A 26,610-nucleotide genomic window follows, 5' to 3' on the forward strand; every position below is an offset into this window, starting at 1 on the left:
TCGGCTCGCCGGACAATTACAGGTCCGAAGAGGTCACGTTCCAAGTGGCCCCATTCGGCAGCGGATATCACACCTTGTTAGGGCGAGAGGCATTCACAATCTTCCAAGCTATACCCCATTACGGGTACATGAAGCTCAAAATGCCCGGGCCCAATGGAATAATCCGTGATCCAGATATAGAACTCCGCGCTGAAAATAAGACAGCCGCACTGGCCCTAGAGGCATTATCCGAAGCCCTAGCGGCAGAGGAACTCACTGCGCTGCGCTCCACGGTGGATAGGGACGATGTGATACTCGATAAGAGGTCTAAGTCCACCTCTTTTAAACCAGCAGACGAAATAGTCAAATTCCAGGTCCATCCAACGGACACCACAAAGATGGCCTCCATTGGGGCACAATTGAATCCTGATGTAGAAGCTGCACTACGAGAATTCCTTCGGGAAAATTGGGACATTTTCGCCTGGCACCCTTCAGATATGCTAGGAATCCCACACAGGCTGGTAGAACACAGCCTAAACATCCTAAAAGGATTCAAGCCAGTCAAACAGGCTCTTCAGGGATTTTCCGAACCCAAAAGACAGGCAATGGGAGAGGAGCTAGCCAAACTCTTAGAAGCCGGATTCATCAGAGATATAAAACATCCGGACTAGCTAGCCAACCTGGTAATGGTACCAAAAAAGGACAAATCCTGGCGCCTTTGTGTTGATTTCAAAGACCTTAACAAGGCCTATCCAAAGGACCCTTTCCCTCTACCTCGCATCGACCAAATCATCGATGCTACCGCAGGGCACGATTCATTGTGCTTCCTCGACGCATACTCCGAATACCATCAAATCAAGATGGCGGAAAAAGACCAGGCCGCAATGGCATTCATTACTCCATACTGACCATTCTACTTCAACACAATGCCCTTCGAGCTCAAAAACGCCGGCGCAACATATCAGCGCATGATTCAGACATGTCTGGCTACCTAGATAGGCAAAATAGTAGAGGCATACGTAGACGATGTGGTCGTCAAGACCAAACACGTCAAAACTCTAGTAGATGACTTGAGGGTGACATTCGACAACCTCCGAGCATATGACATTAAGGTCAACCCAGAAAAATGTGTTTTCGGCGTACCAGCCGGAAAGCTCTTGGGCTTCATTGTATCCGGTAGAGGAATTGAAGCAAACCCAGCCAAGATCCGAGCTCTGTCACAATTGGATATCCCAAAAGACCTCAAGCAAGTACAAAAACTAACTGGATGCATGGCGGCTCTAAGCCGCTTCATCTCCCGTTTCGGAGAAAAGGCACTGCCCCTCTATCGCCTCCTCCGGCGCACCGAACACTTCGAATGGACAGATGCTGCCACGGCCTGACTCGAAGAAATTAAGGCCATATTGGCAACAAATCCGGTCCTGGCCGCGCCCAACCTGGGCGAACCGATGTTATTATATATCGCAGCAACACATCAAGTTGTCAGCGCGGTACTCGTCGTCGAGCGAGAAACAGAAGGGCACAAATTCCCTCTTCAAAAACTAGTGTACTACGTATCCACTGTCTTAACTCCATGCAAGTCCCGGTACCCACATTATCAAAAGATAGCGCATGCGGTGTTCATGGCATCCCGGAAGCTGCGACACTACTTTCAAGAGTGTTCCATAACGGTGGCCGCCTAAGTACCTCTCAACGATATTATAAACAATCACGATGCGACGGGCAGGATTGCAAAATGGGCCATTGAGCTCTTACCATTTGACATAACCTACAAACCACGGCGAGCTATAAAGTCGCAAGTTCTGGCTAACTTCATCGCCGAATGGACCGAAGCCAAACTCCCAAAAGAGTACGGCGCATACTCCAATTGGATCATGCATTTCGACGGCTCCAAAATGTTGGCTGGCTTGGGGGCTGGCGTCGTCTTAACGTCCCCAACTGGAGACACATTCCAATATGTGCTTCAAATAATGTACACGCACTCCAACAATGCAGCCGAATACGAGGCCCTTCTACATGGCCTCCGGATGGCAATCTCCATGGGTATTCAACGCCTAGAGGTGCGCGGGGATTCAAACCTCGCAATATCCCAAGTAAATGGAGACTTTGACCCCAAGGATCTGAAAATGGCAGCCTACCGTAACGCCGTCCTAAAAATGTCAGCCCGGTACGAAAGACTCGAATTCCACCATGTAGCCCAGGATAATAACCAGGCAGCAAACGTGTTGGCATGCATCGGCGCAAAACGCGACGCCGTCCCTCCAAACATCTTCCTGGAGCGGCTCTTTAAGCCATCCGTATTATGGGAAGAGGAGTCCGGAAATAACAACCCGGAACCAACTGCATCACCTAACACAGAACATGCTGACACAATCGGTGGCTCAGCCAATGAAATAACATATTCAGCCCACGAAATACTGGCAGTAATTGCCCCGTGGACGGAACCATTCCTAGCCTACTTAATCAGGCAGGAACTTCCCGAAGACCAAAATGTGGCCCGCTGCATAGTTCGGCGATCTAAAGCCTACAAGGTCCATGAGGGAGAACTTTATAAGAAAAGCACAACCGGAGTCCTTCAAAGGTGTATCTCCGAAGAGGAAGGGCGAAATCTCCTGGCTGAAACTCATGCCGGACTCAGCGGGCACCACGCTGCCGCCCACGCCCTTGTAGGCAAGGCCTTCCGTACAGGATTTTATTGGCCGACAGCCCGGGTAGATGCTCAGGACTTAGTCCAACGATGCGTCGGCTGCCAGCTCTTTGCTAATCAGAGCCACATGCCACCCACCGCCCTCAAAACTATACCCATCACTTGGCCGTTCGTGGTCTGGGGGCTTCACATGGTTGGACCCCTTAAAGGGGGAACCCACAAGCACAAATACTTATTGGTCATGGTGGACAAATTCACCAAATGGATAGAGGCCAAGCCGGTTAAAACGGCAGAATCCGGACCTGTGATAGACTTCATATCCGGGGTAGTACACCGTTTTGGCGTCCCCCACAGCATCATCACTGATAATGGCACGAATTTCACGGCCGACGAGGTTAAACTCTGGTGCAAAAACATGGGCATCAAGCTCGACTACGCTTCAGTCTACCACCCTCAAACTAACGGTCAAGTGGAACGAGCAAATGGTCTAATCATGAGCGGCATCAAACCCAGATTAGTGTGGTCCCTCACGGAACCTAACACGCAGTGGGTAGAGGAGCTCGACTCCATACTCTGGGGGCTGCGGACCACGCCAAACCGCACTACCGGATTCACACCATTTTTTATGGTATACGGTGCTGAGGCAGTTTTGCCCTGCGATATAATTCATGACTCACCTCGCGTGTGCATGTACGAAGAAAGAGAAGCCGAGTTGGATCGGCAGGATAGTTTGGACGCCTTAGAGGAGGAGCGCGACGTGGCAAAATCTCGTTCCGCATTCTATCAGCAACAGGCTCGACGATATCAAAACAGAGAAGTACGGGCCAAAACTTACAATGTTGGCGAGCTAGTTCTACGCCTGCCGGACAAGAAAAAGGAAAAACTTAAGCCCAAATGGGAAGGTCCCTTCTTCATCGACCAAGTCCTTACCGGTGGTGCATACCATCTACGCAACGCATCTGACAACTGACTCGAGCCAAACCCATGGAACGCAGCCCGTCTCTGAAGATTCTACGCCTAGCGCCAGACTCAGGGTTCGTCTCCCTCCTCCGTCCACCTTTCATAATTTTTTTCGCTGTCTTAGTTTTCCCTCCTTTTTCCTCCCCTTTTCAGTACAAACCTCTTGAGGGCTGATCTGTGCTTTGTTCGCACTCACTCGATGTGCTACTCGCACTCGTTATACCTGGGGGCTTCTTTAACAGAAGCTTATTTATATGGGCTTCATGCCCAACACATGTGTCATACTTCCGCATGTACCTTTTACTCACCATTATATGCATCGATATGACTTAAGTTTTGGCCAAGCCGGGTTGCCTGGCTCCTGTGCTTACCCCTACATTCCCGATTGTTCGGCTAGGAGGTAAAGGGAGCACCTCTCCAATTGTTACTGCCGGGTCAGCCGGATGTGTACCTCAGACTGGGTGAAGCCGAAGGCTAGCGTTCTTAAGGGAATATTCGGTCGGTGACCTGAAAGATGATTTACTACTTTTTTATTTATCTGCCCCCAGATGCTTTTTCTGCTCTTTTCGTAGTCCGGTCATGCACTTTAGGGCATGACCCCCCAGGGAAAGGAACCCCTAACGGAACTATTCTCCCTGGAAGATGTTTCTTACTAACCATGTAATATAACATAACTAGTTGGGCACTTGTCTAATAAAGCACTTATGACCCCTACGCCTTGTCTCCATGCATGCCCCGGTTCTTTTATAACCGTAAGGGTATTCGGACACACTCCGGCCTGTTGGGTCCCGAGGTTGAAGTGAAAAGGTCCGCAAAGACAAACGATCTACAATCCGGCTCGAAGGCATTTTACATGTCATTTTAAAATTACATCGTCAAACTGACTGATTGTACTCCTCTTGAATTCCATCTAACAGGCTGTCTAATTTACAGTCCTGTTGGGAATATTTCGCGGCCAACTCTAATTGGCCGTACATCAGGCTCACAGGGATCTCCTTCCCATCGGGTCCCACAGCTCCGACTTCGGCCATGTGGTTTGGATCAGCATTTGGGTACCGCGTCTTCACCATGGCCCAGGCCTCGCTGGCGTCTTGATGGCAGACCGATATCTTCCACAGACGGAGACGCTGCCGTACTCCCTGAAGCTTCTCAGCAAGCCCTCCAAGACCCTCGGGTAGGGAGACGGAAGGCCATAAGGCCTGAACGACGCCGCTCATCGCCTGCTGAACACGTTCGTGCAATTGCAGCAGCTCGGAAGAGGGTCTCCTGTGGAACTAGGCATCTCCTACGCCGGACGACCCGTGAGCACACCTACAGACAGACTTCTGTCAATCGACTTCCTCGCCGAACTCTTCCTTTCAAAAGAGTTTTCTCAAGCACTTACTATAAATGCCGCGACGAAGCCGCTGATTCTCCTTTACAGAGTTAGACAGCTGGACCCGAACATCTTTTAGTTCTTCGTCCAGCTGGGTGTTGGCATCTTGGAGTTTGTTCCTCTCATGCTGCACCCTCATAAGCACCTTCTTGCCGGCCTTCAGCTGGCGCCGCAGATGTTGCTTGTCCGGATCTAGTCCGGCACCCTCTGCAATATTATTGTCAGACTATACACACACGCCGCACTTCATAAACTAATTCTATTTTTGAAATATGAATTACCAGAGGGGGTCTCCGTGGCTCCCCCGGCAGCGGCTAGTGCGGCCTCAAGTTGGGCCTTGCATTCTTGAAGCTCCTGGGATAGGTGGGTATTCTTCTCTGTAAGATCCTACATAACAAATGATCCTTAAATCAGTTAGTTTAACTATTTTAAGTCTTAGGGGCTACTGGCATATATAACTATTAAAATTCCTCACCCGTATGTCTTTTACATACTGTTCCGTGGCTTTGGTTAAACCATCTTGAGCAGCACGGAGGTGTGCGTCTCCCGCATTAAAGGCATTCAACGCCTCTGGGGAGAAACACGCATCATGAAGAACTGTCCGACGGCGCCTGTGATTCATGGAGCTCTCCACCTCAGACCTGGTGGCGGACAACCTGTCGGCATCCTCCGTTGGACGAGCATCCGGCTTGCTCCTTGCGCTCGCCTCCCCCTCCGGACCAGGCGTTGGAGCCTGGCTGGCGGAGGCTTGGTTGGCACCCTCTCCGGACTCAGTCTGGCAAGCGCTCTTTCTCCTGGAAGAATCATGAGCATTAATATACCTCCCAGGAGTCTTTCCCTTAAAAGACAATGGTGCACCATACCTTTGCAGCGACGTTTCGATTTGCGCCGCACTCCTCTTCCGCCTACTAGGCCGCACTGACCTCGGTTGGTCAGTCACCGCGGGCTCGGCTTCCCTCCGTAAAGGTACCTCCTGCGAAGCACCATTGGTACACGGTGGTCAGAAACAAGCATTAAAAAAGTAACGGTGTCAGGACTTCGGTCGTCCTCACCTGGGAAGCCGGAGATAAACCGGGGTAGTCAGCCGTAATGGCGACTAAAGGATTGTCTATGCTGAGCTGGTGGAACACCCCGTCAATCAGTTCCACCTTTATGTCCGGATCCTCTCCGGAGGCCGGATCAAGGGATCTTCCTGGATCCTCGGGTTGTGGAGCCGGGCTTTCTATGCCCTCCACATCCCGGCGCAGTTCCTGCGTCGAAATCATAAAGTAAGACACTTATCTTTGAAAGCACGGATTGGATATATAAACGTCCGCTTACCCAGCTCCGAGGGTTATTCATGGAGAATCCATTCAATGGACTCGTGCGGAGGAAGTCCTCCTTCTCCCCCTTGTACAAGCCGGACAGGATCTTCACCAGATCGGCGGCCGATCCCGGCCCCGTGCGGCCATGACGGGTGGCGTCATTCTCCCTGTTGAAATCCCACATGGGGTGGCCCCTATATTGGAGCGGCTTCACCCCTCGCATAATGCATGTAGCCATGACTCCAATCATGGTTAATCCGGAATGGGCTAGTAACCGTATCCGGCCCATCAGATAGTGGACGCTCCTATCATCTTCCCGTTGAGGGCTCCGCGGGCGCCAACTCAGGCGTTTCTTCAGAGGAGCGTTGCTAAACTCTGGGAGGCCGATCCAAACTGGATCCGGTAGCGGGGCGTCTTCCACATAGAACCACTCCGAAGGCCAGTCTTCGGATGCCTTCTTCGGGGTTCCGGATAGATACCCGGTCCCGGCGATGCGCCATATTTTGGCTCCGCCCACTTGATATATCGACCCCTCGTGAGAATGGGGTACGAGGCAAAACAACCTCTTCCATAGTGCAAAATGGGGCTCGATGCCCAAGAACAGCTCGCAAAGAGCTACAAAGCCCGCGATGTGCAAAATGGAGGCAGGCGTGAGGTGGTGAAGTTGGAGTCCATAGAACTCCAGGAGCCCCCGTAGAAACGGATGTATAGGAAATCCTACTCCCCTTATTAAGTAGGGGACGAAGCATGCCTGCTCTCCTTTGGAGGGATTGGGGACGCTCTCCGCCTGCTTCCCACCCTTGTAGGTGGCCAGTCTAGCTCGAACCGGAACCATAAAGGCCGGGGGAAGGTATCCCTCTGCTTGGAGCATCACTAACTCGCTATGCGGGACTGAGCATCTCCTCCAATCTCCTGGCTGAGGACTGGGAGCGCGAGAAGAGGAGCCGCGTCGACTGTCCATGTTGGAATGGATTTTTGTCAGATGCGCTTCGATGACTACTTGTGGAAGGAGGATGGTGTGATTCGGATTTGGATCCTCGCCTCTCTTATAGGCGGCTTATTCGCGCAGCTAGGGGGGGGGGGGGGGTAAAACGTAAAAATACCCTGGCTTTTCGCATGCATACGACACGTGGAAGAGGGCCATTATTGGACATGGAAGCCAAGGAGCGCAACATTTATGAAGAAACCAGACACTATTCAGCAAACACATGGAACATGGAGGAGAACCCGCCTTGCAAACGCCGAAGACAACATACGCGTCAGACTCGTTTTCATTGAAGCCTAGTTCGGGGGCTACTGAGGGAGTCCCGGATTAGCGGGTGTCCGGACAGCCGAACTATCATGATCAGCCGGACTCCAAGACTATGAAGATACAAGATTGAAGACTTCGTCCCGTGTCCGGATGGGACTTTCCTTGGCGTGGAAGGCAAGCTTGGCGATACGGATATGTAGATCTCCTACCATTGTAACCGAATCTGTGTAACCCTAGCCCTCTCCGGTGTCTATATAAACCGGATGGCTTTAGTCAGTAGGACGAATCATACCATAGGCTAGCTTCTAGGGTTTAGCCTCCTTGATCTCGTGGTAGATCACTCTTGTAATACCCACATCATCAATATCAATCAAGCAGGACGTAGGGTTTTACCTCCATCAAGAGGGCCCGAACCTGGGTAAAACATCGTGTCCCTTGTCTCCTGTTACCATCCGCCTAGACGCACAGTTCGGGACCCCCTACCCGAGATCCGCCGGTTTTGACACCGACAGCCGCCACTCGGTCGTGGCCCCTATTCAAATTCATCATGCTTCTATTAGCATCAAATTTTTTTTCCTTTATATAACTCACGGACGGGGTATCACTCGTTCTCTTCAAGCTACCTTTTCACGAGGCTGAGCTCTTCTTCGGCCCACCCCAGGTTCTGCTTTAATCCGGAGACCTCCGTAGTTACGGCGGTGGTGGCTAGCAGCGACACCTTCTTGTTCACATAGACATAATATGATTAGACTCCTGGGGATAATATTTGATCCTCTGTTCGGCCTTTCTTTCCGAACACCAAACAGAGCATCAGGGGCTACTGTCTATACTGTGGTATTTTCTCATAATTTAATTACTTACCTCAAAGCCCGTCAAAGGCTGGCACAAGCTTCGGTCAATCCGCTTTTGGCAGACTGAACCTTCGCAATCACCGCACTCATAAGAGTACGGTGTTCTTCATCAAGGGAAGCGCTCTGAAGCGCTTCCACTAGGTTATCCGATGCCTCTGGATGGACGGAGGTCATCGGCACAGGCGGCTCGCCCCCCTTAGCGAGGGGCTGCCTGCCCGAGTCCGGAACCACTGGAGGTTCCGGCGCAGTATCCGGCTAGGGGCCAAGCTTGCTGCGGCCCCCCTCATCAGAATCCATGTTGATCTTCCTCCCCCATGAGCCTGGCATCGGGGGTTTCGCCTTGAGGCGCCTCTAGAACTATCTCCCCCTGGCCCGGTATCCTCTGAGACAACACTTCAGTGTTGTCCGTGGGCCGGGGAGTGGAGGCCGTCGGGAGCGAATCACTATTCATCGCCGACGAGCTCAAAGACCCATCCGAGGAGGATAAGTCGATGCGGGCTTTGGACGGACTGCACAAACATATTTTGACATGATAAGAAGCCATGAATCTAAACATGCCAGAAGTATTATGGTATCCGGATATGTGTCACCCACGTACTGAGAAGTGGAGTCGTGTTAGATCGTGGGTGAATAGATAAGTCTATCATGGGATCCAGAACGGTTTGAGTGGTAAAACCGAAAATTTAGATAAGATTAGTTTTAAAGTTCCGTTCGCATATTCTTCAGCTGTCAAGGACACAGTGACGATTTTGAACGAGTTTCAAATAGAACGCACATGAAGAATTTGTGAATAGATTGGGTTGAGTATAGCATAAAGGGGGAAGGGTCCGATCACATTCACTTAGCAGAAAATGCAACTTGAAGAAATAGCCATAAGTGAATGTTGTCGAGGACATAAACTCATATATATATATATATATATATATATATATATATATATAGTCAATGAAGAAAGACATCGGAACCAGTGAAGATTTTGCAAAGTTGAAGAATTTGAAAAACTAAGGAATTTCAAAAATGAAAATTTTCAACTTTGGTGGTGGCGTGACCCACCGTATAAGAATGATGATTTCAGACACCGCGTACAATTGTCGTAGGGTTCTAAGAATCAAATTCTTCATTAATTTCTTCACACTTAGAGTGTTATTCTTCATTGATTGAAGAAAAACGTTTCTTCATGTGTTGCACATCTAAGTCATCAATTTTGCGTAAGTGTCAGGATGTGTGTCCTTTTCAATGAACATTCGAAGATTCTAAGATATTTAGCTCACACCGCAACTTGCTAAATCTCTTCTCATCCAAGGGCTTTGTGAAGATATCGGCTAGCTGTTCTTCAATCTTCACGTGCTCGATGGAGATGTCGCCCTTCAACACATGATCACGAAGAACATGATGACGAATCTGAATGTGCTTTGTCTTCGAGTGCTGAACTGGGTTGTGAGCAATCTTGATGGCACTCTCATTGTCACAGAGGAGAGGCACATTCTTCACGTTGACGCCATAGTCCTTGAGGGTTTACTTCATCCATAGCAATTGAGCATAACAAGAACCAGCAGCAATGTATTGAGCTTCAGAAGTAGACAGAGATACGCAGTTCCGTTTCTTTGAGGACCAACAGACCAAAGACCTTCCGAGGAAATGACAAGTACCAGATGTTGACTTGCGGTCCACACGATCACCAGCATAGTCAGAGTCAGAATATCCAATGAGATCAAAGGTTGAGCCCTTGGGGTTCCATAATCCTAGTGTTGGTGTGTGAGCTAGATATCGAAGAATATGCTTCACAGCCTTATGGTGTGATTCCTTCGGTGTAGCTTGAAATCGGGCACACATGCAAACACTAAACATTATATCTGGCCTAGATGCACATAAATACAATAAGGAGCCAATCATGGAGGGGTATACCTTGTGATCGAAGTCAATACCATTTTCATCAGTGCATAGATGGCCATTTCTGGGCATAGGAATTTTGACTACTTTGCAATCTTGCATGCTGAATTTCCTCAGAACATCCTTGAGGTATTTCTCCTGAGATATGAATATGCCATTGTGCTGTTGACGAATTTGAAGACCTAAGAAGAATTTCAACTCTCCCATCATAGACATTTGATATTCTTCACTCATCATATAGGCAAATTCATCACTATAACGTTGGCAGTACAGCCAGAGATAATATCATCAACGTATATTTGGCACACAAACGGTTCACCATCATAAGATTTAGTAAAGAGAGTAGGGTCAAGTGAACCGGGTGTGAAGCGATTCTTCATGAAGAATTCCTTCAAAGTATCATACCACGCCCGAGGGGCCTGCTTGAGGCCATAGAGGGCCTTGTTGAGTCTGAAGACTTTGTCAGGATTCTTTCGATCTTCAAAACCCGGGGGTTGAGCAACATATACGTCTACCTCAAGCTTACCATTGAGGAATGCACTTTTCACATCCATTTGATATAGTGATATTATGATGGTTAGCATAAGCAAGTAATATGCGAATAGCCTCAAGTCTAGCAACAGGTGCAAAAGTTTCATCGAAATCAATTCCTTCAACCTGTGTGTAGCCTTGAGCTACAAGTCGTGCCTTATTCCTCACCACAAGGCCATTTTCATCTTGCTTGTTGCAGTAGATCCACTTTGTGCCGATGATATTATGCTTGCGAGGATTTGGATGTTTGACCAGTTACCAGACATTGTTGAGCTCGAACTGATGTAATTCTTCTTGCATGGCCTGAATCCACTCTGGCTCCAGAAATGCTTCATCTACCTTAGTGGGCTCTGTAATAGAGACAAACGCATAGTGCCTGAGGGAGTCCTGGATTAGGGGGTGTCCGGATGGCCGGACTATGACCTTTGGCCGGACTCCCGAACTATGAAGATACAAGATTGAAGACTTCGTCCCGTGTCTGGATAGGACTTTCCTTGGCCTGGAAGGCAAGCTTGGCGATTCGATATAAAGATCTCCTCCCGTTGTAACCGACTCTGTGTAACCCTAGCCCTCTTTGGTGTCTATATAAACCGGAGAGTTTTAGTCCGTAGGACAAACAACAATCATACCATAGGCTAGCTTCTAGGGTTTAGCCTCTCTGATCTCGTGGTAGATCAACTCTTGTACTACCCATATCATCAATATTAATCAAGCAGGAGTAGTGTTTTACCTCCATCGAGAGGGCCCAAACCTGGGTAAAAACATCGTGTCCCTTGTCTCCTGTTACCATCCGCCTAGACGCACAGTTCGGGACCCCCTACCCGAGATCCACTGGTTTTGACACCGACATTGGTGCTTTCATTGAGAGTTCCTCTGTGTCGTCACCTTTAGGACCGATGGCTTCTTCGATCATCAACCACGATGCGGTCCAGGGTGAGACTTTTCCCCCCGGACAGATCTTCGTATTCGGCGGCTTCGCACTGCAGGCCAATTCGCTTGGCCATCTTGAGCAGATCGAAAGCTACGCCCCTGGCCATCAGGTCAGATTTGGAAGCTTAAACTACACGGCCGACACCCGCGGGGACTTGATCTTCGACGGATTCGAGCCACGGCCGAGTGTGCCGCACTGTCATGATGGGCATGATCTAGCTCTGCCGCCGGATAGCGCCCAGAGCGCCGCTCAGGTGTCTGCTCCGACCCTTAGCTCGGAGCCGACCATGCCAGTCAGGGACGGACGGGTGGACGCCGCCCCAGGAGCCGCAATCTCTATGGCGATCGAGCCGAATACCGGCCTAGTCCTTTGTGAGGCCTGTGACTCCAAGGTGACGGACTCCTTTCCGGACTCCGAATCTTCCACACCCCTTCCGATCGAACGCAATTGGGCTCCGATCATGGAGTTCACCATCGCGGACGTCTTTCAGCACTCGTCCTTTGGCGACATCCTGAATTCACTAAAGTCTCTCTCTTTGTCAGGAGAGCCCTGGGCGGACTATGGTTAGCAAGGTTGGGATGCGGACAATGAAGAAATTCTAAACCCACCCACCACCTACTTCATAGCCACTATCGACGACCTAACCGACATGCTCGACTTCGACTCTGAAGACATCGACTGTATGGACGCCGATGAAGGAGACGACCAAGAACCAGCACCTTTAGGGCACTGGAAGCCACCTCGTCATATGACATATACATGGTGGACACCCCCAAAGCAGGGGACGGCGATGAAACAACGGAGGACGACCCCTCCAAGAAGCAACCCAAGTGCCGACGTCAGCGGCGCCGCTCTAATTCCCGCCAAAGCAAAAACGGCGAGTCCGGCACTGGAGATAACAACACCCCAGACAGTGCCGAAGACAACCCCCTCAAGCAGGATTCAGCGCAGGAGGACGGAGAAGCCAGCCCTCATGAGAGAGCGGCAGACAGGAAGGTCGAGGACGACAATTATATGCCTCGACGAGGCAAGCCTCGCCGACGATGAATTTGTCGTGCCAGAGGATCCAGTCGAACAAGAGCGTTTCAAATGAAGGCTTATGGCCACGGCAAGCAGCCTCAAAAAAAACAGCAGCAGCTTAGAGGTGACCAAGACTTGCTAGCCGACAGATGGACTGAAGTCCTGGCGGCCGAAGAGTATAAACTCGAACGCCCCTCCAAGTGTAGGCTGCTACACCCATTCGCTTGACATGTGTCACCCACGTACTGAGAAGTGGACATCGTGTTAGATCATGGGTGAATAGATAAGTCTATCGTGGGATCCGGAACGGTTTGAGCGGTAAAACCAAAAATTTGGATAAGATTAGTTTTAAAGTTCCGTTCACATATTCTTCAGCTGTCAAGGACACAGTGAAGATTTTGAACGAGTTTCAAATAGAACGCACATGAAGAATTTGTGAATAGATTTGGTTGAGTATAGCATAGAGGGGGAAGGGTCCGATCACATTCACTTAGCAGAAAATGCAACTTAAAGAAATAGCCATAAGTGAATGCTGTAGAGGACATAAACTCGTATATAAATATAGTCAATGAAGAAACACATCGGAACCAGTGAAGATTTTGCAAAGTTGAAGAATTTGAAAAACTGAAGAATTTCAAAAACTGAGGAATTTCAAAAATCAAAATTTTCAACTTTGGTGGTGGCGTGACCCACCGTATAAGAATGATGATTTCAGACACCGCGTACAATTGTCGTAGGGTTCTGAGAATCAAATTCTTCATTAATTTCTTCACACTTAGAGTGTTATTCTTCATTGATTGAGGAAAAACGTTTCTTCATGTGTTGCGCATCTAAGTCATCAATTTTGCGTAAGTGTCAGGATGTGTGTCCTTTTCAAAGAACATTCGAAGATTCTAAGATATTTAGCTCACACCGCAACTTGCTAAATCTCTTCTCATCCAAGGGCTTTGTGAAGATATCGGCTAGCTGTTCTTCAGTCTTCACGTGCTCGATGGAGATGTCGCCCATCAACACATGATCACGAAGAAAATAATGACGAATCTGAATGTGCTTTGTCTTCGAGTGCTGAACTTGGTTGTGAGCAATCTTGATGGCACTCTCATTGTCACAGAGGAGAGGCACATTCTTCATGTTGACGCCATAGTCCTTGAGGGTTTGCTTCATCCATAGCAATTGAGCATAACAAGAACTAGCAGCAATGTATTGAGCTTCAGAAGTAGACAGAGATACGCAGTTCTGTTTCTTCGAGGACCAACAGACCAAAGACCGTCCGAGGAAATGACAAGTACCAGATGTTGACTTGCGGTCCACACGATCACCAGCATAGTCAGAGTCAGAATATCCAATGAGATCAAAGGTTGAGCCCTTGGGGTACCATAATCCTATTGTTGGTGTGTGAGCTAGATATCGAGGAATATGCTTCACAGCCTTATGGTGTGATTCGTTCGGTGTAGCTTGAAATCGGGCACACATGCAAACACTAAGCATTATATCTGGCCTAGATGCACATAAATACAATAAGGAGCCAATCATGGAGGGGTATACCTTGTGATCGAAGTCAATACCATTTTCATCAGTGCATAGATGGCCATTTGTGGGCATAGGAATTTTGACGCCTTTGCAATCTTGCATGATGAATTTCCTCAGAACATCCTTGAGGTATTTCTCCTGAGATATGAATATGCCATTGTGCTGTTGACGAATTTGAAGACCTAAGAAGAATTTCAACTCTCCCATCATAGACATTTGATATTCTTCACTCATCATATAGGAAAATTCATCACTATAACGTTGGCAGTACAGCCAAAGATAATATCATCAACGTATATTTGGCACACAAACAGTTCACCATCATAAGATTTAGTAAAGAGAGTAGGGTCGAGTGAACCAGGTGTGAAGCCATTCTTCATGAAGAATTCCTTCAAAGTATCATACCATGCCCGAGGGTCCTGCTTGAGGCCATAGAGGGCCTTGTTGAGTGTGAAGACTTTCTCAGGATTCTTTGGATCTTCAAAACTTGGGGTTGAGCAACATATATGTCTTCCTCAAGCTTACCATTGAGGAATGCACTTTTCACATCCATTTGATATAAAGTGATATTATGATGGTTAGCATAAGCAAGTAATATGCGAATAGCCTCAAGTCTAGCAACAGGTGCAAAAGTTTCATCGAAATCAATTACTTCAACCTATGTGTAGCCTTGAGCTACAAGTCGTGCCTTGTTCCTCACCACAAGGCCATTTTCATCTTGCTTGTTGCAGTAGATCCACTTTGTGCCGATGATATTATGCTTGCGAGGATCTGGACGTTTGACCAGTTCCCAGACAATGTTGAGCTCGAACTGATGTAATTCTTCTTGCATGGCCTGAATCCACTCAGGCTCCAGAAATGCTTCATCTACCTTAGTGGGCACTGTAATAGAGACAAACACATAGTGTCTGAGGGAGTCCTGGATTAGGGGGTGTCCGGATGGCCGGACTATGACCTTTGGCCGGACTACTGGACTATCAAGATAGAAGATTGAAGACTTTGTCCTGTGTCCGGATAGGATTTTCCTTGGCATGGAAGGCAAGCTTAGCGATTCGATATAAAGATCTCCTCCAATGGTAACCGACTCTGTGTAACCCTAGCCCTCTATGGTGTCTATATAAACCGGAGAGTTTTAGTCCGTAGGACAAACAACAATCATACCATAGGCTAGCTTCTAGGGTTTAGCCTCTTTGATCTCGTGGTAGATCAACTCTTGTACTACCCATATCATCAATATTAATCAAGCAGGAGTAGGGTTTTACATCCATCGAGAGGGCCCGAACCTGGGTAAAAACATCGTGTCCCTTGTCTCCTGTTACCATCCGCCTAGACACACAGTTCGGGACCCCCTACCCGAGATCCGCCGGTTTTGACACCGACATTGGTGCTTTCATTGAGAGTTCCTTTGTGTCGTCACCTTTAGGACTGATGGCTTCTTCGATCATCAACCACGACGCGGTCCAGGGTGAGACTTTTTCCCCGGACAGATCTTCGTATTCGGCGGCTTCGCACTATGGGCCAATTCGCTTGGCCATCTGGAGCAGATCGAAAGCTATGCCCCTGGTCATCAGGTCAGATTTGGAAGCTTAAACTGCACGACCGACACCCGCGGGGACTTGATCTTCGACGGATTCGAGCCACGGCCGAGCGCACCGCACTGTCACGATGGGCATGATCTAGCTCTGCCGCCGGACAGCGCCCAGAGCGACGCTCAGGTGTCCGCTCCGACCCTTAGCTCGGAGCCGACCACGCCAGTCGGGGACGGACGGTTGGACGCCGCCCTAGGAGCCGCAATTTCTACGGCGATCGAGCCGAATACCGGCCTAGTCCTTTGTGAGCCCTGTGACTCCAAGGTGCCGGACTCCTTTCCGGACTCCGAATCTTCCGCACCCCTTCCGATCGAACCCAGTTGGGCTCCGATCATGGTGTTCACCGCCGTGGATGTCTTTCAACACTCGCCCTTTGGCGACATCCTGAATTCACTAAAGTCTCTCTCTTTGTCAGGAGAGCCCTGGCCAGACTATGGTCAGCAAGGTTGGGATGCAGACGATGAAGAAATTCGAAACCCACCCACCACCCACTTCGTAGCCACTGTCGTCGACCTAACCGACATGCTCGACTTCGACTCCAAAGACATCGACGGTATGGACGCCAATGAAGGAGACGACCAAGAACCAGCACCTTTAGGGCACTGGAAAGCCACCTCGTCATATGACATATACATGGTGGACACCCCCAAAGCAGGGGATGGCGATGAAAAAACGGAGGACGACCCCTCCAAGAAGCAACCCAAGCGCCAACATCAGCGGCGCCGCTCTAAATCCCGCCAAAGAAAAACGGCGAGTCCGACACTGGAGACAACAACACCCCGGACAGTGCCGAAGACAACCCCCTCCAACAGGATTCAACACAGGAGGACGGAGAAGCCAGCCCGCATGAGAGAGCGGCAGATAGGGAGGTCGAGGACGACAATTATATGCCTCCCTCCGAAGACGAGGCAAGCCTCGCCGACGATGAATTTGTCATGCTAGAGGATCCCGTCGAACAAGAGCGTTTCAAACGCAGGCTTATGGCCACGGCAAGCAGCCTCAAGAAAAAACAGCAGCAGCTTAGAGCTGACCAAGACTTGCAAACCGACAGATGAACTGAAGTCCTGGCGGCCGAAGAGTATAAACTCGAACGCCCCTCCAAGACCTACCCAAAGCGTAGGCTGCTACCCCAACTAGAGGAGGAAGCAACTAAACCTACATCACCAGCGTATGATGTGCCCGATCGGCCACCCCGTGGCCGCGACAGAGAGGCCTTTCGGCCCTCAACTCAAGCCGCACCCCGGTGCCACTCCAAAAATACCAGATCACGGGGAAACACAACAGACCTGCGAGACATACTGGAGGATAAGGCAAGGAAAACAAGATCGGTCTACGGATCGCGTGGGCGCCCCACGTCACGTGACGATAACCGTCACGCCAGATATGATAAATACGGCCGGGCCAAACACAATAGACAAAGCCCATCCGAGCTACGTCGCGATATAGCCCAGTACAGGGGCGCCGCACACCCACTATGCTTCACTAACGAAGTAATGGATCATCAAATCCCCGAGGCTTTTAAACCCATAAACATCGAATCATACGATGGCACAACAGATCCCGCGGTATGGATCGAGGATTATCTCCTTCATATCCACATGGCCCGTGGTGATGATCTACACGCCATCAAATACCTCCCGCTCAAGCTTAAAGGACCAGCTCGGCATTGGCTTAACCGCCTGCCAGCAGAGTCAATTAGTTGCTGGGAGGACCTGGAATCCGCATTCCTTGACAACTTCCAGGGCACTTATGTGCGACCACCAGACGCCGATGACCTAAGCCACATAATCCAGCAGCCAGAGGAATCGACCAGACAATTCTGGACATGGTTCCTAACCAAGAAAAATCAAATAGTCGACTGTCCAGACGCAAAGGCTCTTGCAGCCTTCAGGCACAACATCCGAGATGAATGGCTTGCCCGGCACCTAGGACAGGAAAAGCCAAAATCAATGGCAGCCCTCACGATGCTAATGACCCGCTTTTGCGCGGGAGAAGACAGCTGGGTAGCTCGCAGCAATAACATAACCAAGAGCCCTGGCAACTCAGATACCAAGGACAACAATGGCAGGTCACATCGTAACAAGCACAAGCGCTGCATTAACGGCGATAATACTGAGGATACAGCAGTTAACGCCGGATTCGGAGGATCTAAACCCGGTCAACGGAAGAAGCCATTCAAAAGAAACCCTCCGGGCCCATCCAGTTTAGACCGGATACTCGATCGCTCGTGCCAGATACACGGCACCCCTGAACAACCAGCCAATCACACCAACATGGATTGTTGGGTGTTCAAACAGGCAGGCAAGTTAAGCGCCGAACAACAGAGGACAGAAGGGCTTCCCCCCGCAAGTGCGGACGGTGAACATGATATACGCAACCCATATCCCCAAAAGGGAGCGGAAGCGTGCTCTCAAGGATGTCTATGCGTTGGAGCCAGTCGCCCCAAAATTCAACCCATGGTCCCCCTGCCCGATCACCTTTGATTGAAGGGACCACCCCACTAGCATTCGTCACGGCGGATTCACTGCGTTGGTCCTAGACCCAATCATTGACGGATTTCACCTCACCAGAGTCCTCATGGATGGCGGCAGCAGCCTGAACCTGCTTTATCAGGATACAGTGCGAAAAATGGGTATAGATCCCTCAAGGATTAAACCCACAAAGACGACCTTTAAAGGCGTCATACCAGGTGTAGAAGCCATCTGTACAGGCTTAGTTACACTCGAACTGGTCTTTGGATCCCCGGATAATTTGCAAAGCGAAGAGTTAATCTTCGACTTAGTCCCATTCCGCAGTGGCTATCACGCCCTGCTCGGACGAACCGCATTCGCAAAATTCAATGCGGTGCCGCACGACGCATATCTCAAGCTCAAGATGCCAGGCCCTCGCGGAGTCATTACGGTCAATGGAAACACCGAACGCTCTCTCCGAACGGAGGAGCACACGGCGGCCCTGGCGGCGGAAGTACAAAGTAGCCTCTCAAGGCAATTCTCCAATCCGGCTGTTAAACGTCCGGACAACGTCAAGCGCGCCCGAAGTAACCTACAACAAAACCGGCTCGCATGTTCCGAGCAAGCATAGCAGTGCGGCCCCAACCCCAGCCCTCGCCAGATGGTGATAGCGGTACCACGCGTACATAATTACGCTCTGGAAATACCATGGGCATAAGGGGAGGGGCACAACCACGGCACGCCCAGAATGCAGCTCAACCGCACTAGGGGCTCCCTATTCTGCTGTTTCCTTTTTTATATATACTTTTAGGACCCAACTATTCGGAAGGCCTGTCCGGCAATACACTCACCGAACACACGATGTAACAGCCGGGGAGACAACAAGCCACGTCAAATGTCCAGGTGGTCTCTATAACAAGCTAAATACCTGTTTTACTTAAAGTCTCGCACCTTGCCCCTGGAGGGGGACATGTCAAATAATCCCATCTCTTGCTTATCGCACTATTTGTATCGTTCTGCTTTCATAGAAGCCCCTTTTTAATAAACAATACATAGCTCTTATCTAGTATTGTATTCATTTATTTTTATAAAAATATGTTCAGTCATGACATTATGCAACCGTACACTTTGGTACGGCCAATACACCAGGGGCTTAAGTACCCCATAACACGGTGTGAGAAGACCGAACACTCTCAAGAGTGCGGCACCCCGAACTTATAGCATTATATGCATCGGCTCCGAATTATGTCTTGGGTCAATAGTTGGGTTTGCCTGGCTCCCATGTTTTGATACCTTATGTTCCGCAATGTCGGCTAAGGTAGCGCTGGGAGAACTACTGCGATTGTGCCCCAGTTGAGCTGGGTTAACACCTCAGTAGAGAAAGCTAAAACTGACCGTCATGATAGTGCGAGAGACCGGTCGCTGTTCGAGAGGTTTTTCGAGTCCCTACAGACTTATGCCGCTTAGAGCGAGGAGCCGGATTTATCCGGCCTAGGCGTGGATAGTGCCCCGAACTCGGTCTTCCGAATACTAGGGGCTTCGCCGAAATTTAAAATTATAGAATTCTATGGCTAAGTGAGAGTGATAATGCATTATAAGTCCGATGGCCTGGTTTGTTGTGCTGAGCGCCTCCCTAGATGGACCCAAGAATGGGAACAAGAGCACTCAGGTTTATCCCAAACACCCGAGCACTCGCGGCATGGGGGTAGAAGTCGACGACTTGCATCTCTCAGATTTCATAAACGGCCGCATAGAAGGTAATATTTTAAATTCAAAAGGTGTTGCTTAGTGCATATGAACAAGTTTTCAGCGCACAGGACAAACACGAGCGAGTTTAGTCAAAAATTACATCCCCGGTACATTCATTTGCTTCAAGACGGGCACCCTTTAGGACGCCCTCATAATACATCTCAGACCTGCGATGCTCCTTCCCCTCCGGTGGCCCATCCTTCACCAGCTTCTCAGCATCCAACTTGCCCCAGTGCACTTTAGCACGGGCAAAAGCCCTACGGGCGCCTTCGATACACATGGAACGCTTGATGACTTCAAGCCGTGGACAGGCATCCACCAGCCGCCGCACCAGCCCAAAGTTGCTCAAAGGCATGACCTCACCAGGCCACAGCCGGCCTATCAGGCCCTTCATGGCCTGTTCGGCTGCCTTATGAAGCTCGACCAGTTGCTTCAGCTGGTCGCTCAAGGGCACCGGGTGTCCGACCTCAGCATACTGGGACCAGAACACCTTCTCCGTCGAGCTTCCTTCCTTGGCCCGGTATAATGCGGCAGCATCGGATACACTATGAGGCGGATCTTCGAACGCTCCTGGAGAACTCCGGATGCTGGTAAGTAACATGTAATTCACTTTCACTTGCTTGCTTTGCATAAAGAATGCCTTACCCGACGCAATCTTTTTCATCGCCTCAATCTCCTGGAGGGCTTTTTGGGCTTCGGCCTTGGCAGATTTGGCGCTTTCAAGTGCCGAGGCAAGCTCGGACTCTCGAGTCTTCGACTCAAGATCTAACCTCTCATGTTTTGTCACAAGAGCGTCAAGCTCTTGCCGCACCTCCGCCACCTGCGCCTCTTGCTTCTCTCGCTCGGAGCGCTCCATGGCTGCATTGTCTTCGGCCTTGGAAAGCGCTTCCTTCAGGGTTGCCACCTCAGTTGTGGCCCCTGTAATATTCACATTGGTCCTGTCATTATTTGCAACCAGGTATTTATATATACATTTACATACGGTACTACAAACCTTCTTTGTCCTCGAGCTGCTTCTTGGCACGGCCGAGCTCGTTCTCGGACCGCTCGAGGCTCTACTTCAACGCATCAACCTCCGCAGTCAGTGCGGCAGAGGTCAGCAGCGCAGCCTGCGTTCGCATATTGACATATTTATATTAGACTCCTGCGTATATCTTTTTTGATTCTCAGTCTGGCTTTTCTTTCCGAACACCAAACTGAGCATCAGGGGCTACTGTCTATGCGGTAACATTTTTATATGTTTTGAATACATACCTCAAAGCCTGTTAGCAGGCTGGTACAGGCTTCTGTCAGCCCACTCTTGGCGGACTGAACCTTTTGAATCACCGCACTCATAACAGTGCGGTGCTCCTCGTCGATGGAGGCGCCGTTAAGCACCTCCAGCAAATTGTCCGGCATCTCCGGTTGGACGGAGGCTGCCAGCGTCGTAGGCATGCCCTTCTTGTGAAGGCGCCGCTTACCGGACTCTGGAACCGTTGATGGTTCTGGAGCGGTGTCCAGCCTAGGGCCAGACTTAGATCCCTCTGGGCTTTACCCCCTTTAGGCCTGGAGTCCGGGAGGTCGCCTTGCGGCGCCTCCAGGACCACCTCCTCCTGGTTTAGTCCCTTTTGGGACTCCACCTCGGCGTCGTCCGTAGGGAGTGGGGAGGAGGTCGTCAGAAGTGAAGCACTATTCACATCCGACGAGTCCAGGGAGCCGCTCGACGAATCGCCGAGCTGAGCCTTGGGCAGACTGCATGATTGAATTCGGCGTCAGAAGGTACCATACAATAGAGGAGCGCCATAAGTTATTCTAGTATCTGGATACTTACGATTTTGCCAGGGGCTTCACCCTGGATGGCCATTCCTCCCCGCCGTCTTCGGCATCGGAGGCGTAGTCCGGCAGAAGGGTCCTCCCCTTCTTGGACCCTCCGGCCTCCACAGTTGGGGCGGCCTTCCTTTTCTTTCCTCCCCCCGCTGGAGGGGGAGAGGATTCTTCTTCTTCCTCCTCCTCGTCCTCAGAGGCGGAGGGTGCTTCGGGGTTGTCAGGCGATGAATCCGACACCACCAGGCGCCAAAACTCTTTCGAGTCCCCGTGGCCTTTTTCTTGGCCTTCTTCTCCGGCACCACATGAGGTGCCGGAACTAGCAGCTTTGTCAAGCGTGCGTCTGTTGGGCCTTCGGGCAAAGGGCCGGACAGTCAAACTGTCCGGATGTCCTCTTCCAGTCATGTCAATGGAGCAGGAGTTTTGATCCTACATGGAATCAAACTATGAAAATCAATTGTCCCGTAAAGGACTAAAAGCAAGCTTACTTCGGTGGCTTGGCGCTTGGCGCAGAATCCGTGATCCTCGGTGATGGGAGGGGAGACCTCGGAGCTCTTGAATAGCACCTTCTAAGCATCCTCGTGCTTTGTATCGAAGAGCCGGGACAGAGTCTGGTGCTGGGCCGGTCGAACTCCCACAAGTTGAAGGCCCGTCATTGACACAGGAGGATCCGGTGGAAGAGCATGACCTGTACTACGTTGACAAGCTTAACCTTCTTGTTCACCAGGTCTCGGACGCAGGTTTGGAGTCCGGTCACCTCATCCGGACTACCCCACAACAGGCCCATCTCTTTCCAAGATGTGAGCCGTGTGGGGATGCCAGATCAGAATTTGGGGGCCGCTGTCCATTCAGGGTCACGCGGCTCGATGATATAGAACCACCCCAACTGCCACCCTTTGATGGTCTCTACGAAGGTGCCCTCAAGCCATGTAACGTTAGCTATCTTGCCCACCATGGCGCCTCCGCACTCCGCTTGACGGTCGCCCACGACCTTCGGCTTGACGCTGAAGATCTTCAGCCATCCGCCAAAGTGAGGCTGGATGCGGAGGAAGGCCTCACACACGACGATAAACGCCGAGATGTTGAGGATGAAGTTCGGGGCAAGATCGTGGAAGTCCAGGCCGAAGTAGAACATGAGCCCCCGGACGAATGGGTGAAGAGGAAAGCCCAGTCCGCGGAGGAAGTGGGGGATAAATACGACCCTCTCATGGGGCCCAGGGGTGGGGATGAGTTGCCCCTCAGCTGGAAGCCGGTGCGCGATGTCGTTAGACAAGTATCCGGCCTTCCTCAACTTTTTGATTTGCCCCTCCGTGACGGAGGAGGCCATCCATCTACCTCCCGCTCCGGACATGATTGGAGAAGGTTGAGGTGGGAAGTGCGGACTTGGGCGCTGGAGCTCGAGTGCGCAGGGATGGATAAGCAGAGGAGTAAGAAGGCGTAAATGGAAAGGGTGGATCCTTATCCCCTTATATGGGCGGCCGAAACTATAAGCCCCCACTAGCCTAATAAAACTCGCTTATCTCCAAAGCGCCGCAGTTAATGGCGAAGTTGGGTTACCCACGCCCGTATTGATGAGAATCCCGGAATAAGGGGACATGATCTCTACTTTGAAAAGACGTGCCAAGGAAACCTCCCCGCTAAAAACGCTGAGGTGGAACAGTAAAACGATTCGAATAAAGGCCTGGCCGTGGTGTGATGTCACGCTACGGAGTACATCAGCAGATTAGATTTGTGCAGAAATTATTCTCTCTACGGTGGTATGTGGAACTTATTTTGCAGAGCTGGACACTATCCTTGTGTTCAACATCTTCTATGAAATATTCGGAGGAGGAACCCGCCTTGCAATGCTGAAGACAATTTGCGCGTCGGACTGGTCGTCACTGAAGCCTAGTTCAGGGGCTACTGAGGGAGTCCTGGATTAGGGGGTGTCCGGATGGCCGGACTATGACCTTTGACCGGACTCCCGGACTATGAAGATACAAGATTGAAGACTTCGTCCCGTGTACGAATAGGACTCTCCTTGGCGTGGAAGGCAAGCTTGGCGATTCGATATAAAGATCTCCTCCCATTGTAACCGACTCTGTGTAACCCTAGCCCTCTCCGGTGTCTATATAAACCGGAGAGTTTTAGTCCGTAGGACAAACAACAATCATACCATAGGCTAGCTTCTAGGGTTTAGCCTCTCTGATCTCGTGGTAGATCTACTCTTGTACTACCCATATCATCAATATTAATGAAGCAGGAGTAGGGTTTTACCTCCATCGAGAGGGCCCGAACCTGGGTAAAAACATCGTGTCCCTTGTCTCCTGTTACCATCTGCCTAGACGCACAGTTCGGGACCCCCTACCCGAGATCCGCCGGTTTTGACACTGACAGTGCCCACAAAAGTTAGATAAATGTGAAGCTTTTGAGCGTGTGAGAGGACCTGGCGCTCGAATGTCATCGATGATCTTTTCCACTTGCACTTCTTTTGCAATGCGAGGATGATCTGGTTGTCGTTGAGAAATTTGATCAGCATTTTCTTCAGCACCATTTTCTTCAGCATTTTCATTAGGTGCACCAACTCGATTTTCTTCACGTTCTGGATTGAATTCTTCAGTAGATTCGTCGGTAGGAATAACATCCTCAGTAGCCTTGAACTTGATAGAATCCTCACGTGCTGGTTCATCTATTACAGAAGGTAGGTGCTCTCTTTGCGAGCCATTAGTTTCATCGAACCGCACATCTACAGTTTCAACAACCTTGTGAAGAACGTTGTTGAAGACTCTGTAGGTGTGCGAGTCCTTTCCGTAACCAAGCATAAAACATTCATGTGCTTTCAGTGCAAATTTAGCTTTGTGATGAGGATCTCTAATCCAACATTTAGCACCGAAGACATTGAAATAACTCACACTGCGTTTCTTGTCAGTGAGGAGTTCATAGGCAGTCTTCTTAAAGAATTTGTGAAGATATACCCGATTGATGATGTGCCACACAGTATCAATTGCATCAATCCAAAAATGACGAGGCGTTTTGTATTTATCAAGCATAGTGCGAGCCATTTCAGCGAGGGTTCTGTTCTTGCGCTCCACGACGCCATTCTGCTGAGGAGTATAAGGAGCAGATAACTCATGAGTAATACCAAGTTCATCAAGATAACCATCAAGACTGGAATTCTTGAAATCGGTCCCATTGTCAGTTCTAATGTGCTTGATCTTCACACCAAAGTTGGTTGAAGCCCTCGAGGAAAATCATTTGAATATTTCCTGCACTTCATGTTTGTAAGTGACAATGTGTACCCATGTGTAACGAGAATAGTCATCAATAATAACAAAGCCATATAGAGATGCATCATTTGAAACAGGAGAATAATGATTAGGACCAAAGAGATCCATGTGAAGCAATTCAAATGGACGAGTAGTGATCATGATAGTCTTCGCTGGATGCTTGGCCTTTGTCATCTTTCCAGCTTCACAAGCTCCGCATAATTGATCCTTGAGGAATTTGACATTCTCAATGCCAATGACATGCTTCTTCTTCGCAAGCGTGTTCAGATTCCTCATGCCAGCGTGATCAAGTCGTTGATGCCAGCCAGCCTTCTGTAGCTTTTGCAAGTAAGCACACGGCTGGTTGTGGTCCTGTAGAGAAATCAATAATATACAGATCTCCTCTCCTAAAGCCTTCGAACACTTTGGAATGGTCAGCTTCCATGATCACAACACAATGATACTTGCCAAAGACAACAACATATCAAGATCACAAAGCATTGAGACAGACATGAGGTTGTATCCTAAGGACTCGACAAGCATGACTTTGTCCATGTGTTGATCCTTTGAGATCGCAACCTTACCTAGACCCAATACCTGACTTCTGCCTTTGCCAGCGAAGATGATATGCTTTAGATGTGATGGTGATAAGGGAGCATCCATCAATAAATTCTTGTCACCAGTCATGTGATTTGTACATCCATTATCGAGGACCCACTCGTTTGCTTTGGGCTGATCATCCTGCAGATGAATTAGTGCAACTTACGATCTCATATACTTCATCAGTGAAGAATATGATATCAAGTTCATCAGATGAATTTCATCAAGCAGTAAAACAGATATTTCAGTATGAGGACGTGTGAAATGAAAGTTCATTTCATCATGTTTCGCCTGCGTCCTTTCAGGCATTCTTGTCAGCCCCCCAGCAAATTCTTTAAACATTTAATGCACGTCTGGAGACCTGAACCTGCATAAGAGATAAGTTCTTTTTCTTCACCACCCACATCTGAAGGGCTGGCAAAGAGTTCATCACTCTGCGAGCACCATATGAGAATGGTGGCATAGAAGCCAATCCATTTCGTTTCACATAAGAGGGGTTAGGGTAAGCATATGAATAAGCAGAGAAATTCTTCGAGGACTTATGAACATAATGATTTGAAGAATAATGCGCATATTCATAGCCCTTAGCTCTACCCTGCGAAACAGAGTTGTTAGCATGATGATAATCATATGAGGACTTTGATCCATTTGAGGAATTTGATCCATGTGAAGAATTAGGTCCATATGAAGAATTGGATCTGGGGTTCCTGTTCTTCACAGGTGGTGTCATGAGGACATTCACCTCAAGACTTTCAACATAACTTTTGGGAACCCAGATTTTCTTCATAGGAGAACCGTTCCCGCAGTTTGTGCCAACATATCTAGCAAATACTTCACCATTCTGATTTTTGAACAGTTTATAGTTGGAGTCAAATGACTCATCAGAAGAATGAGAAGATTCACA

This window comes from Triticum aestivum, chromosome 7B (assembly GCF_018294505.1).
Source record: "Triticum aestivum cultivar Chinese Spring chromosome 7B, IWGSC CS RefSeq v2.1, whole genome shotgun sequence".
Lineage (NCBI taxonomy): Eukaryota > Viridiplantae > Streptophyta > Magnoliopsida > Poales > Poaceae > Triticum > Triticum aestivum.